General features: G+C 41.1%; 1 protein-coding gene across 5 annotated transcripts in view; it reads right to left on the bottom strand.

The window, feature by feature from the left end:
- Positions 1-15,569, bottom strand: part of whrna (whirlin a) — a 150,884-nt gene that overhangs the window by 115,700 nt on the left and 19,615 nt on the right. The window lies entirely within an intron of this gene.

Genomic DNA, 15,569 nt, shown 5'->3' with positions numbered 1-15,569 from the left:
ACTACTGTTTCAAAATCAAAGAATGCATTTATGAATCAGAGCAAGGTAGCACTATCAGAGTGCTAAATATAGCATATATAGCATATATATATATATACGTAGAAACAGCTGTTTGCAGCTTGCGTCTCTCTGTCTCTTTCTCTCATTGATTATCCTTTAGGGGACCCGCTCCCTATGTAGATATGAACGGCTCATTCTAAGGTAATGACAACACAATTCTTAATGTCAGATGATTATACACTAAAGAAAACATACTTATTCATATTATATTCCATTTCTGCTAATAGATCCCAGTCAATGTTACACACTGTTCCTTTAAACATAGCGGGTGTCAATGAGCAAAAAAAAAAAAAAAAAACATGAGTCGACAAAAGGCAAGATTTGACAAATGAGATTTGACTATGTAAATTTGGAGACACCCCTAAAGTGCACTCTGGATAATTTTTCAAATGCTGCTGTCCACCTTTTAATACCTAATGACACTGCTACTCACACTCGTTACTCAAAAAGTTTTGAAGTGGAAGTCATCCCGCAAGGTTGACTTGATTTGTTGCTTTGGACTGTGGAACACTTTGGGACTTTGCCATGCACCCTTTTACTCATAAAATAAACCCTCAATGATCCACATAAAGAAGAAACCGAGCTGGCCAAAGACAGAGGAGAGATGATTACTATCACCATCAGTCTTGCAGGAACATGTATCAACACATGTGTGATACAGAGTCCTGTTGTGCGACGCAGGTGAGTCAAACAGGGAAACATAATGCAGTCACAAGGGACAAGAACACATTCAAATTTGCAACAAGGTGCAAGGTGGTACAGGCAAGTAGCCCAACACTGTAAACATAGTGTTACAGAAATGTTCATTTTTTTGCATCTTTCGGATGGTAAATAATTTGACTTTTCAAAGAATCTGCTTGACCGAAACTGCAAATCACTTCAGCAAAAGTAATTAACATCTGACTTCATGCCAGAAAAGACACTCATCTAGCTATCTGTAGCAACTTAACTGGCTGTAATTACAGTGAAAGAAAAAAAAAAGACTGTGTAGTGGGCGTTATATCACTTTGCTAAGTGAACCATTTTAGAGGCCATTTCTCCTTCTAGAGTCTATCTTTCATTTTGAACTCAGCATTTGTGCTGACACATTGATTTTTACAGTTCACATGGAGGCATGTTTCCTGACCTCCGAGCTTGGCCCCTCTTCTGCCACGCAGGAAAATATGGAGTGGGATCAAGAGGGGGCACGGCAAAACTAGTCCAGCAGAGTGAGATTAAAAACGGAGTGTGAAACAACAAGAGAGAAAAACCACCAACCTTTTTTTTCTACAACACATGTGAGCCCTAGATAAACAGGAAAATATAATAAAGTGACAACAACATATCTTGAGAACTACCTTTGCAAAGGTGCACCAAATTTTTCTCACAAGCCAATCAGAGCAGACTGGACCTTTTCGGGAGAGGGCTTTAAAGAGACAGTATGAGGAAATTAATGTGTTTTTTGAACATTAAAACATGTAAACACATTCTAGTAGAAACCCAAAATACAAGTATGAACATGTTATGTCCCCTTTAACTCCTTTTATCAAACAAAAATGCAAAACATTCTCTGGTTACAGCTTCTCAAATGTGAGGATTTGTTGCTTTTTCTCTGTTTTATACTGTACAAGTTGAATATCTTTGGGTTTTGAATTGTTGGTTGGACAAAACAAGCAACTGTAATATATCACCTTGGGCTGTGGGAACTTGTGATTAAACTGTTTTGTCATTTATTAAATGAAATGAATAATTTAAGTATCCACATATGAATCAATAGAAACAATCATTGGCTGCAGACCTACATTCAACATGCATCAATTTAAACAAACCTTGCATGACGATGTCACACAGATCAGATCAGATCTGATTACTTCTGGGCCATTGATCTGTGTTGCTCTGCTACCCCCCCCCCCACCCCCCACTTTCATACTGTTGAAGTAATAATGATCACTATAAGCTAATCAGGCTTTGACCACACTCCACTGACTGACACTACATAGCCCATATAACACCTTGTTGCTCTCCTGCACAACAAAAAAACACGCTTCTGAGTAATTCATGGACTGTGAGAAGCGTTGTGCACGTGCGCTTGTGTGTACGGACGTGTTGTGTTCCTCTGTGTGCATGCGCGCGTTTGTCAGTATTGACGCATGGCCCCCGCTGCGGTGAGGTGATGATGATTTCATGGCCCACATTGCCGCAGCCTAATCTATTTCTCACCGTGCTGGTGGATCCTAATGGCCCGACACGGGGCGGTTGGTGTGGAGGGGATGTTCTGCCCTGGCACAGATATCGACTTCATCGACAAAACAGTGGCCTGAGAGGCTGGCCTACTTCTCCTGGGTGTATTTAGAGAGACGCCACGCAGCTCAGAGGGCAAGCTGATAAAAAAAACCAACAAAGCATGTGACTGACTCTGCTAAACAAACAGGCCCACGATGTATTGATATCCATACACACATGTGTATCTGCACATGGATTTGTATGCAATGACACGTGTGCAGAGACATCAGGGCCGACTCTTGCCCTTTTGGTGCCGTAGATAAAATTCAGATTTGGAGCCTCCCAGTTAAACCCCGCAGAACCCTAACCCAGAAAACTGCAACACACATCGGACATCACAATGGTTATAAGACAAACATAAAGATTATTATTTTCATGAATAACTGTATTTATTATAATATAAATACAAAATTGGTCACTGATATTGTTGGCTTAAAAGTCAGTTTCACTACAATTTACACTGTTATTAACAAATAAGTGCGGCTAGACAGATGAAAAAGTGTGATAAGGAGAGTTATAGGGGTGAAAAGTGTATTTTTTTCTTTATTTATTTGTTTCTTCATTTGTTACCTCAATGTAGAAAATGAGGAAGGGTGCCCAGCGTTATTTAAAGAAATATATATATACTTATTATATTATTATTTTTAGAGGGCAACCAGCGCCCCCCAGAAGGTGGCGCCCTAGGCAACCGCCTATATGGCCTCTGCCTTAAGCCGGCCCTGGGAGACATATTTTCTGTCTTTGTATTCTGTACTCAACAGTATATTCCCAGCTCATTGTTCTTTGTTTTCTGCAACGTTCACAGAAAAACATGATTTTTTTTAAATGAGCAGTTTGGTTTAAACTGATTTTCAGCTGCTTTACAGTCTCCACGCATCCTAAAGTTAATCATATTTCAGCTGTATTTGATGCTACAAGAAAGCGATGATCACTATCTCACACACACACACACACACACACAACAATAATGTCAATTTTCCAGAGCATATTTCAAACCAATCTCATTGCACAACAAAGAAAAAGAAAGCAAAAATAAAAACAGGCACCAGAGTGTGAATTTAAAAGTGTAGCAGCAGCCCCTTTCCCCTTGATGAAAATATAGTGATGTACAGGTAGTGCCTGTTTGACTGAGTTGCTCTAAATACTCCCACTTCCTGTCACCACCCCGTCTGTTACCCCTCCATTCATGACGGGGTTTAATTCACAGGAGCAGAGACACGCAACACCGTTACAGTCAGGAGAAAACAGCCACACTCTGATTGATGAATCACAATTTTTAGACAGTATCATGTCCGTTATTTGTCAGGCAGAGACATTGAAGTGGTACGGCTCGGGACTGTGTGTGTGTGTGTGGCCATGACTGAAGTGGGACCCTGATGAAAGTCAATAGGGGAAGTGCAGCAGTACAAAGGGGACAAAAGCAACATAATTGCAGCTACTTGTGTCAACTTCCTCTGTCCAGCTCACTGTGAAGGCTGTCAAGACACCATACAAGACACAGTAGACACTTCTGCTACTACCCAAGAGACACTACAGCCTACTGTATGCCAATACAGTGTCGTACAAATGAAGTTTGCAAGGTATTGGCATTTACAGTATGTTTTAAAGGGAAACACGAGGCTGGCTGAAGACATTATATTGAGCTAAGTTAAGTTATATTCACTTAAATCTTTTAATATTTATTTCAAATCTATTTTTTACATATCTGTGCATGGCACCTATGATATGGTTATGGTTAGGAAAAGGACTATTTCCTGCGCTGGCACTGAAGGTTGGCATTGTTAGTTAAACATAAATCAAGACCTGCAAAACAATATGGACGGAATACCTATAATACTGGACTGATTCTTTAATAACAATGATCTTTCCCTAAACTTAACCAGGTATTTAATGCCATATCCTAATCATACCTTAAACCTGCAATTTAATATATATATTTTGTTTTTTTACTTTTTAATCGCAAATTAATTACACATTTTTTATTTGTGCAAAATGTACCTTAAAGGGAGATTTGTCAAGTATTTAATACTCTTATCAACATGGGAGGGGACATATTTGCTTGCTTTATGGAAATATATGTATATATTTATTATTGGAAATCAATTAACAACACAAAACAATGACACATATTTTCCAGAAACCCTCACAGGTACTGCATTTAGCATAAAAAATATGCTCAAATCATAACATGGCCAATTCAAGCCCAACAAGCAACAACAGCTGTCAGTGTGTCAGTGTGCTGTTTTGACTATGACTTATCCAAAACTGCATGTGATTATCATAAAGTGGACATGTATGTAAAGGGGAGACTCGTGGGTACCCATAGAACCCATTTTCATTCACATATCTTGAGGTCAGAGGTCAAGGGACCCCTTTGAAAATGGCCATGCCAGTTTTTCCTCACCAAAATTTAGCCTAAGGTTGGAGCGTTATTTATCCTCCTTCGTGACAATCTAGTATGACATGGCTGGTACCTATGGATTCCTTAGGTTTTGTAGTTTCATATGATACCACTATCTTCATTTTAGCTTTAAATTGAGCCTGACCTACAACCTAAAAATACCACGTTGTGTTAATGCATTAAAGAAATTAGTGCCATTAAAACAAATATGCGTGGACACGTTATTATCGCGTTAACTTTGACAGCCCTACTAATTACACATCCAGCAGATATGGAGCAACAAAGGCATTCATTTGGAGTTGTGTTTCTGGCCACCCGATGAATCCAATATTGACTCTCTCCTTCAGCTCTGGTTTTGTCCCCATCAACTCCTGAGGGAAATGTCTCTTTAGCTGCAAATTGCTCCACTATTTCCTCCAGATAGTTGCTAACTTTGTCTACTGAGCAGGTGCTGAGCAGGTAGCATATAGTGAGTTTTTAGAGTTTTTTTATTGCTGAAAACAGCTGGAATTGAGGCTGATGAGAGCAGTTTGACCAAAATAAAGTCCACTACAGCTGGAAAACCAAAACAATGAGTTGATAGTTGATATAAAGCTCTGTAGAGCTGAGGGGAATTGCAGAGTCGGGTCATAATTCTCTGCTGATTCGTCAATACAAGCGGCATCTTTCACACACAAATACACGTGACCCATTGCTAATATAAAAATATTGATTATAGCCATTTTAGTACTGTAGACTGTAGCAGATATTTTTAGCAAGAACCAATTGAAAAACATAAGCAGTGGATGTTTTGCAGTAACATAATGTTTTCCTTAAAATGCAATTGCTAATGTGAAAAAGCAGCATTACTGCATGCATAATTCATAGAAGATATGGTTAAAAGCCCCTTGAAATTGTACTTTTACTTCTTTAATGTGATGTATTTCCTGATATAACAAGATAACGCAATGAGGAATCATTATAAAAACACAAAACAACAAGAAAAAAAAGGCTGTTTGATTTGATAGGAGGGACAGGTTGACGGGATTTCTGAACAAATTGGGATGGTTTTATAGGTCTGAATTTGTTGTGCAGGATGAGGTCAGCATTAAAGATTCACCATATTCCCAGAAGCGAAGTGACGTTTTCTGAGAATTCGCCGTTTCATTAGAGCTTTAATGTGTGTATGAGCATATGCATGTGTTTGTAGGATGAAGGGTTTAAGAACTCATCTTCTTAATCCCTCTCTCTCCTCTCCGTATGGTTACATATTGCAGTAGATCAAAACTACCAGCCTTGAGAAAACACTATAAACTACAAAATAAAGCTATCAGCTTCAGACTTGTTATTCTTACAAGAGGAAAGAAGTCATTGTGAGAGAAAATCTCACATTCACAACCGCTGATATCATTCCACAAACATTATAAACTGTCCCAGACAAAGCTCCGACTAGACAGTTTTTCAAGAGTTAAGCTGATTAGCTGCGTCTGTTCGTGTGTGTGCGTGTGTGTGTGTGTGTGTGTGTGGGGATCTTCTAGTCGATTAGTATTTCCTCACATAGTTCTGAACAGCCCTTACTATCAACATTAAAGGCTCTACCCCAAACCTTTTGGTCAAAACGTGGTGCATTTTCATATAATAAGATATAATTACAGATTACAAATCACAGAGAGAATAAAAATAGATGGAGAAACTATTCTCGAGGAGGAACAGCGCCTTTTAAAAGTTAGGTTTTATCAGCTTCCAGCAGCTTGAGAAGCTGCAACATACTTTAAATAATATAAAGTGTAGAAGAAGAACACTGAGAAAATGAGATGTGAGGTAGGTGTGTGACTGACAGGAAAGGTAGGAATAGAAATATAAAGATGCATCCAGTTCCCTGGTTTGTTCCAAATCCTGTTTAATTAACTTAAAATCCTCCGACATTTCATCACAGCAGACGCTGTGTAGGAGAAAAAAAACTACAGACAGATGTGTGGGCTGTCATTTCCAAAAAAACGCTCTCTTCCTCTGCTTCTATCCAACACCAATATATACATCTCTTTGCTTCTGACAATTACATCCCTATCCTCTGTGTGTGTCGTTAAGAGACAGAGTTGGCGTGTGTGCATGAGAGAGAGAGAGAGACAGGAATCCAGAGACAGCAAGGTCTCGATCGCCCCACAGGTCCTTCATACTGCACCACTTAACTTTGAGTGGCTCTTAAACCACAAGCACTAAAAGCACACACACACACATACTGAGATCACACAAGGTAAGCCTTACTCAGCTGGACTGTATATATAGAGCCCGTGGGCAACATTGACGTCATTACATCATCTATTTCAGTGTACTTGTCCCAGTTTCACAACTTCCCTCTTCCATATTGAAAGCCAATGAGACGTGAGGGAACTTTTTTCTGAATGTTTCCCTCCGCTGCAACAACTGTTAGGGCATTAAATGCACCGCTGTGACATTCAGTCCATCGGCGAGTTTCCAATAAATAGGCTGAATCCTATAGGTGAGAATAAACTTGTTTTACAGCAGGAACAGCACAGGTGTAATTGATAACACTGACTTGTTCCGGGGACCCTGCAGGCTCACTGGTATAGCTTACTGGGACACTTAAAGCTTCAGTACACAGAAAGTTTTCAGAGAGAAAACTGGACTTCTGCACCTCAGCCCGCATGACTCTGTTTTCAGGCTTTAAAAAATGTAGCCCATGAAACAAAGAGAAGGAAAATGAAGGGATTTGTCAACTACAGAAATCACACACAATGTATAACTAACAGGTTAGCCTCACAGGAAAGTGCCTCTAGACACCCACAACATCCAGCCTCATGACTGAGCGTCCACTGAGTGAGAGCTAAATGGTGATACTGTACATGATAGCAGGGAAACAGACCGACACCATGAGTCAGTATTGGGGGCGGGTGATGACGGGTGCTGAGTGCCAACAAGGAGCTTTTATGATATAATGAACCTGATGACTGCATCACTTTGCATTCATTTAATGCCTCAGGTACGTCAGCCAACAGCTTCTCTGTAGCACTGCAGATCTGTATGGAGATTAGAACTTAACAGAGATGTCTGCATAACAAATTGTCACAACACTCACTCTGAAGTAACAGTTACCATTCTCTCTCAGGTCCTTGATTTGAAAACTGCCTTAATTTGTTGTTTTCTCTAACATTCTGTGCATTTTTGCTTCAGACGTAGCTCTCCCTGTGCGAGAGTCAAATGCATGAGTGACAATCTAAATTGGTTCTCAAGGGTCTACCTCCTGTACTCCAGCCTCTCTTCGCCATTTCCCAGTAAGCACTGATTTGCTGACTTGCAGGTCAAAAGACGTCTAGACGCGTGGGTTAAAGCTGTCCTTCAACAGCATTTACATTTCACTTCAAATTGGAATAAAGATATTGAAATGCTGTTGAGACAAAGACCACTGATGCTCAAATTTAGACCAGTTTGACCTGCAAATTACCAAAATGAGTGAGTACCCCAATCACTTTCCCTCTCTTCTTCCCTTCTTGTTAACCTGGCCAGAGATGTTACACATTTCAGTCTCATTGAGACCAACATCTCTTTTTGGCTGGACCGCAGAGGGCCAGCCCTACAAACGCAAAGGTCTGTCACTGAGTGATGAAGTTACGCGATTGGTCAGCCGAGTGTTGGAGTTTCCTCATTAGCCGTTGCTCTTTCAAAATGAAAAGGCGGAAACAGTCCTTTGCTTACGTTTTCAGGGGGGCGTGTCAGCGGTTCCACTCACTGGCGCGAATGCTCCTCTATATGCGCATTTCCACCAGATCCGGTGACAGAGGGCGTCTCAACGCTTTCTATTCATTTTCTATGGAAAGCAGGAAAAACAGTCACCCAGTGCATGGTGGGAGTGTTGCGGCGAGTTGGAGAGGGTCTGTATTTGCATAAACTTTATGTAAATGAACCCGTCCAGCGCGACGCGTCTGGCTCACAAAACTTCGACCAAGCTGTCAAACTAGGCGATCTAGTTATAAAATGAAACGAGATTCAGCAGTGGCATAGCCTATTTCTCGCTTACAATGTTTTCAGAGGTAGATTTGGGTGGATTGTTTACGGAATAAGAGAAAGTTCGCCATGTTGTTTCCTGTTTGAAATGGCGAGCAGAAAACCATGGACCAATCAGGTGCAATAAACGATAGTGTACGCCACCGCTTGAACAGCCAGTTGAGTGGAGCAGACAACAAAGAATCAAGTGAATTAATACAGCAAAAATGATTTAAAACAAGTACAACAAGTGTTATAAAATACATCCAATAATATAGTCTCAGGTTTAAGGTAGTTTGCAAACATTGACAGAAAAGCTCTGCAGATGAAAAGCATGAGATGTTCTTTCCTTTCTTGCCAGTAAGGAAGTATGCAACTCTGCGATGCAGAGCACTGAGTGATAAAAGCTGCCTGCTGTTTCTTTCTGTCCCTCTCTCATTGCACTCATCCTTTTTCTCCCCTATGCTCTCTGTCCATCCCTCTTCTTCTATCTGTCAAACAGTTGTTGCCTTGTTGTCAGCCTTATAATGAGAGGTGTGTGTGAAAAATGAGTGAGAAAGAGAGAGAGAGAGAGAGAGAGAGAGAGAGAGAGCTATTGTAAACAGGGTCAAACAGCAGGTATGAGTCGAGGAAAGCCAGCCAGAGCTGTCACAGAGAAACTGACTAAATGTTTCCTCATCCATCCCATCTCTCTCTTTCTCCCAGAGGTTTGGTTTACAAATGCCTGCCGGCGGGTGTTTCAGGTGTGTGTGTGTGTGTGTGCGTGTTTGCTGCCTGCCTACTACATCACATGGACACCCACATGCACAAACACAGAAGCTCACAGCCGCCTGCCTGGTGCTCTCGCCTTCAGTTACCCAGCTGTCTCTGCTCTCCCACGGGTACACTGTGACGGAGGCATCCAGCCAAAAGGAAAACCACGGCCACAACAACAGTGCAAAAGGTTAGCAGCATCTCCCCGAGCTACACAACACAAGCCTCCAGAGCCTGGAGGAGCGTTATTGCATGTCATAGTCTTTTCTCTCTTTCACTTTGCATTTGTTATCTACATCTCTGTTTTCATTTTGTTGTCATTTTCACAAAAAAAGGCAGAATGCTCAAAAATAAAACACAGAACGAGCTTTAAGGATGGGGCACATGTTGTGTTTTTTTTTGGTTTGTTTTAAAAACAAAGCAGCTGGAGTGCCTCTCTCAGGCGTGAGTACATTGGCACGCGGCCCCCCGGTCTCTCAAATGAAGTGACTGTCGACTTCAAGTCATTATCAGATTAAATAACTCTTCAGTTATTAACTTTACAAAGCGCCACTGCCAGCATCGCCAGCACCACATCACGTTCCAAATCCTGTAAATTGTACCAACATGATTATTTTATTTATTTATAGCAAAAACTGTTGATGTGTTTTTGATAAATAATGCAGGAGAGAAGCTTCATTCTTTGTTAAAAGGACTGCTAATCCTGATTGACATTATTTTGGCATGCGTATTTGCTCTTTATTCATATTTTTGAATTGTTATTGAACGCTCTTCCACCTGTATGATTGCGTTATTCTTTCTGTTTGGTACCTGGCCTCTACCCTGTAAAGCACTTTGTAGTTTGGCCTTTGAAAAGTGCTCCACAATTAGTACACATTATAAATTTGTAAACATGTAAATTTGGTGTATTTGCAGCAAAGAAGCCATAAAATTAAAGACAGTCTTTATTATTTCGGCAAAAGTAGAAATATTTTTTTTCCGGAATGAGTCCCTCTTTCTTTACAAAATGATGTTGTATAATCAGTAAGAGATAAGCAGTATCTTATTGGTAATGTTATTGATAAAATCCTATAATACCAATTCCATGTTTAACCCTCAACTAACCATGAAGGTCAGTGGATAGGGATATACCAGAAAAATATTGCAATACCCTGTCGTTAAAAATGATACGATACCGATTTTATTAGTACCGGTACTTTAAGAATGATAGTGTTTTAGAGCTGTAAGCTATTTCCTATGAGTTGCGTCGATGTGCGACAGCGGGGCTGTGTGTGCGTGCAGCGCTCTGCTTTAGAGGACGGTATCGAGATATTTAGGCAGGGTATCGTATCAAAGTCTGAATTTTGGTATCATGACAACACTAATGGAGATCAAGAGTACAAAAGCACAAATTGTTTTTTGGCTTAACAAATATGATTGGACCAGCTTTCTCTCGGTATGTGCCACTGAGTGTGGGCGCCCACATGTGTGTGTATGGCCACAGTTTACATAGGGACGAGGCAGAAAGGGCGTAATGGGCAGTGAATAGCATAATTGCTCCGCTGGGGGAGGCAATGATCGGAGGTCCGCAGAGCCATTATCGCAGCCTCCGTGAGAGCAATTGCTCCCATGGAACCGCCTCTCCTGCTCATACGGAGAACGAGAGCTGACAGAAGGTCCCGGCCCCTCGCGGCGTGATGGGCTCTCCAGACAAGCAGGCGCTGATGGCAGACGGCGGCGGTCAAAGCTGAATATTGAGCATTGATGTATTAAAACCACAGGCGGAGGAGACATCAAGCCGCTTTCATAACCGACTGAACGCGTGAGATGCAGATGAGAAAATGTCCCACAGAGACACAAGCAGAATGACCAGTAATGAAGATTTTGGGGGCTGTCTGAAGAACTGTGTTGTTTCACAGCACTGTGTATTGCCTATGGTGAGGGTGTATTTCTCTGTGTGTGATTGCCTGGGTATGGTGTAATAACTCTGGGGGAGCTGATAGCCTTGTGCTTTGGAGAGTGAAGGTAATAAAACAGAAGAGTGCTCACCCAGATCTGACAGAGGCACCACAGAGACCGTTACATCTCCCCGACACACGACCTGTCCTGAACCTGAACTTGACTCCCTCCCCTACACACACACACACACACACACACTTACAGTGCAACATCTGCACAAACACACAGCTGCAGAACTGCAGGTACACTCCAGCATGCTGACTAAGCATGACAGTATACAGGCACACACTCAGTTATGGTTAATGGGGTGACAAGCTGAGGGCAAGGCCCGCATTACAACCCGGGCTCCTCGCCATGTTGGCCTGGCGCACACACACACACCTTGTTATTCTGTATGAAAGGACTAAGGCAGACACAAGACAGTTTCTTCTTCCTCCAAAACAGAAGCACAGCCAGCAGTGAAAAAAAATATCCCTGTGAGAAGAACACACTGTCTTACCCTTTTGGGAACAATGAGAGCTTACCCTTTTGCTAAGAGACAAATTACAACTGCATCCTGTTCATCCGGTTCACTGGTTTTGTTCTTTACCCATTTTTGCAAGAGAACACATGGATTTTTTTAAAAGGAGCATCGATTTTCACCTGTTTTTTACATCCCCCACACACTCAAAAGTTGTTTCATGCTGCTTGCTTTAATTTACAGTAACAGAGGCATGTTTAAGATGAAGAGCAGGGTAGAATATTTCCAATGATGCATCCATTAAAAACATGGCATCTTGATTTTGATCATTTTACTAAATAAAAAGTCATAACTCGCAGATACAAAATATACTAGATGTGATACAGACATATGTACGTTTTTTTATATTTTCTAAATTAAATTGGTACCAAAAGAATTAGTCAATGAATCGATAAGACGAGTAGACAAAAGACCTTGCGGTTGTATGCCTTCACCCACCAGTCAAGTTGTAGTTTACTTCCATGTCTGTCCAAAATGTCCCCACTTCATCATTTTATTCTCGTAGACATTTGTATGAAATTGTCATAATTCTTCAGGCTGTTCTCATCCGCTTCAGCTCCACTCTAACTAGCTTTGTTTGAGGCCGTGCCAAAGTAGCCGCTAGGAAGGTATTATGCAGATGTGTTACTTGGTGACATCACCACGTTACGGAAGACAAGGCAAGACTTCAATTAAGGCAGTTCAGGAGCAGTGTTTCTGTGGGGGAGAGGAACTCCCTTTGGCTTGGACTTTGTGCTATGTAACTTTGCAGACCTTTTACATGCACAAAAAACTATTTAACACACTAAAGGAAAGGGGAAAAGCACTACAGCATAATAGGATCTCTTTAAGGGGAAAAAGCAACAGTTCCATGAAAGCCTCTATGGTGTATTGACCTATCGGTGTTGCTTGTTCAGTAACACATACTGTTGTCTCTCTTTCACTGAATTCTCTCCTCTTTAGATATGACATGAATCACATCAGCAGAGGACACACGGAGGACTGAACAGGACACTGGTGATAATTATGTATTGGATTGTGACAAAACACACCAGCTGTGGATGGATGAACAGGTCCAGCTCAATCTCCTGCTGTCTCTTTTCTCTCCCCCCTTCCTCCCCTCCTTCTCATCTCTCTGGTTTCTCTTTTTCCACCAGTCTGCTCGATCCATCACTAGAATCCGTTAATACAAATGCAACTCAAGCAGAAACAATCCAGAGATGAAATAATCATCCCCCCTCAACATGGAGTCAATTATCCGTCTGCGGCTGGTTTTAAGTCTTTATGCCACCTTGTCATCGCCTGTGCCGAATCAGAACGTATCACGACCGCAGCAGCTTAGTTTGACCCCGGGAATATCAGCGGAGAATTAATGCGCCACATATTCCTGCTTGAACCAATCAGGACAGAGCTTTGATGTCTGATAGTCTGATATAGGACATGTTAGAGATATTAGATGGGGCTTCACCCCAGATGGCGTTACAGCATAGGGGTGAATTATGTGACGCAACCTCATATTGTCCTTCAGTCTTCAATCTTCCTAAGATCCCGCAGTCATCCCTTTCTCTCAGGGTAATTGCCTCTGAATCGCAGTGCGGGCAGAGATCAGCCTACACTATCATGTTTTAAAAGGGAGAAAAAGATGTAGATTTTGGATGAATAACAGCCAGAAATATTATGCAACTCACCATAATTTAAACAAAATCCAATTACATAAGGGTGGTTCGGCATAAATATGCCGATGCTGGGACATTCCAAAAAATAAAACAAGAGGAAGGACAGGGTGTTTAATCAGATATTCTGTTACCATTAACCTACATTAATAATGTCTTTTCTTTATCAACATGCCAAGTTTTCCACCTCAGGCAAGCATGGAAAATGTTATGAGACATTTAGGAGCGTTTATGAATTTCTGGCATTTCCATTCTCATGCACATAAATACCAGACGGCAACCTCGGGGTCTGAAAAGTGAAGCCAATGCAGAAGTGTCTTGAACTTGCATTCTTTCTAATAGCCAGCAGGGGGCGACTCCTCTGGTTGCAAAAATAGTCTGACTGCATAGAAGTCTATGAGAAAATGAGCCTACTTCTCACTTGATTTATTACCTCAGTAAACATTGTAAACATGAGTTTATGGTCTCAATCGCTAGTTTCAAGTCTTCTTCAATACAGCATGATGTTCATTTAGTAAATTATGGTCCCATTTAGAGTCAAATAGACCATAAAGCAGGGGATGCTTTAGGGCGTTGCTACCTTGTGATTGACAGGTCGCTACCACGGCGTTGTCCGGTCTGGAAGTTGTCCGTGTTTTCATCTTAGAACTTTAACCCTTTCACTAGGGATGCACCGATCTGACTTTTTCAGTCCCAATAACGATGGTGATACCAGGGCTTTGGGTATCGGCCGATAACAAGTACCGATCTGATACCAGTCTTTAATTAAAATGCCGCATGCCTCACTGTGTGGAAGTGACTGGGATCATTCTTTTATGTGTAAGGCAACATTAGGCTTGACTTAAACATTGCTTTCCTAACTTTGTAAAACAAAATGTAACAAATAAACACATTGATATAAATGTAGGGAATTGTTACTATTATAATAATAAAATCATACAACAGCAACTTGGCAAAAAGAATCTTAAAAATGAACAGTTATTACAATTCAAGTGTAAAAATGTCAGTATATAATGTATATAGTATATAAATATAGAATTGAATTTAATAGATTGGCCCCATTGTCACCGATATCCAATCCAGCTATAAAGTAATTTTATAGTCACATGCTCCATATATCTTCCAATCATGTACTGTATGTCCACAGCCTATCTCACAATAGGCAGCCAACATAACAAGGCTGAGGTATGCAACCTCGCTGCTACACCACTGAATTAGCTTCTGTCGGCAGACCACATTTTTACTACATCATGTTGTCAAGTGGATTCATGGCTTTGAGACGAGATGGAGACCCATCTCACTCAGAGAAAATGAGTTGCAGTTCACATGAAAGATATCAGTAACACTTTGGGCGACATTCGAGGTGGTTCATGTCACAATCCATCTGACCACAAAGCATTTGCAAAATCACACACAGAATTTGTTCTGGGTGGAACAGTTAGCCTAGCTGCGTAACTCAGTTCCAGCTGTATTGAAATCACCAAAAACATCTTTACCAGCCATCAACCCTCACACTAATGGATACAGGAGTATATTACAATACATCAGCCCTTAATACATCACAAGACTGCACACTCTCTGCAGTGTGTATACTCCACAAACCAGTTTGGTATGCACACACTGCATGCTTTATGTCTGTGTGAGTATCAATGTGTTTATGCATCTTTCTTTGAAGATCACGTAGCAGCCCTCGGCTTGTTCTGTACAGTATGTATATGTGCAGGCGTACATGCTCAGATCAAATGCAGTGACTGACAGAGAGAGGAAGACATAAAGAGACAGAGAAAGTGAGCAAGCAGAGTCGAAGCCAGAGAGGGAGAGTGAGCGTAATTTGTTCAAATGGCCAGAGAGAATAGGTGGAAATGGTGAAAGAAAATACAGTCAGCGTACAAAAGGCTCTGCTTCCTTTCTTTTCTTTTCTTTGATCATTTTCCACATCTCCAGTGTTGATGGATTTCTGCCCTCTGAGAGAAGCCTAAGGTTTTATGGTATGTGTTGTTTG

Source organism: Sebastes umbrosus, chromosome 19, assembly GCF_015220745.1.
Source record: "Sebastes umbrosus isolate fSebUmb1 chromosome 19, fSebUmb1.pri, whole genome shotgun sequence".
NCBI classification, from domain to species: domain Eukaryota; kingdom Metazoa; phylum Chordata; class Actinopteri; order Perciformes; family Sebastidae; genus Sebastes; species Sebastes umbrosus.
Note: the sequence above shows the minus strand (reverse complement) of the source record. Positions and strands in the feature narration are given on the sequence as shown.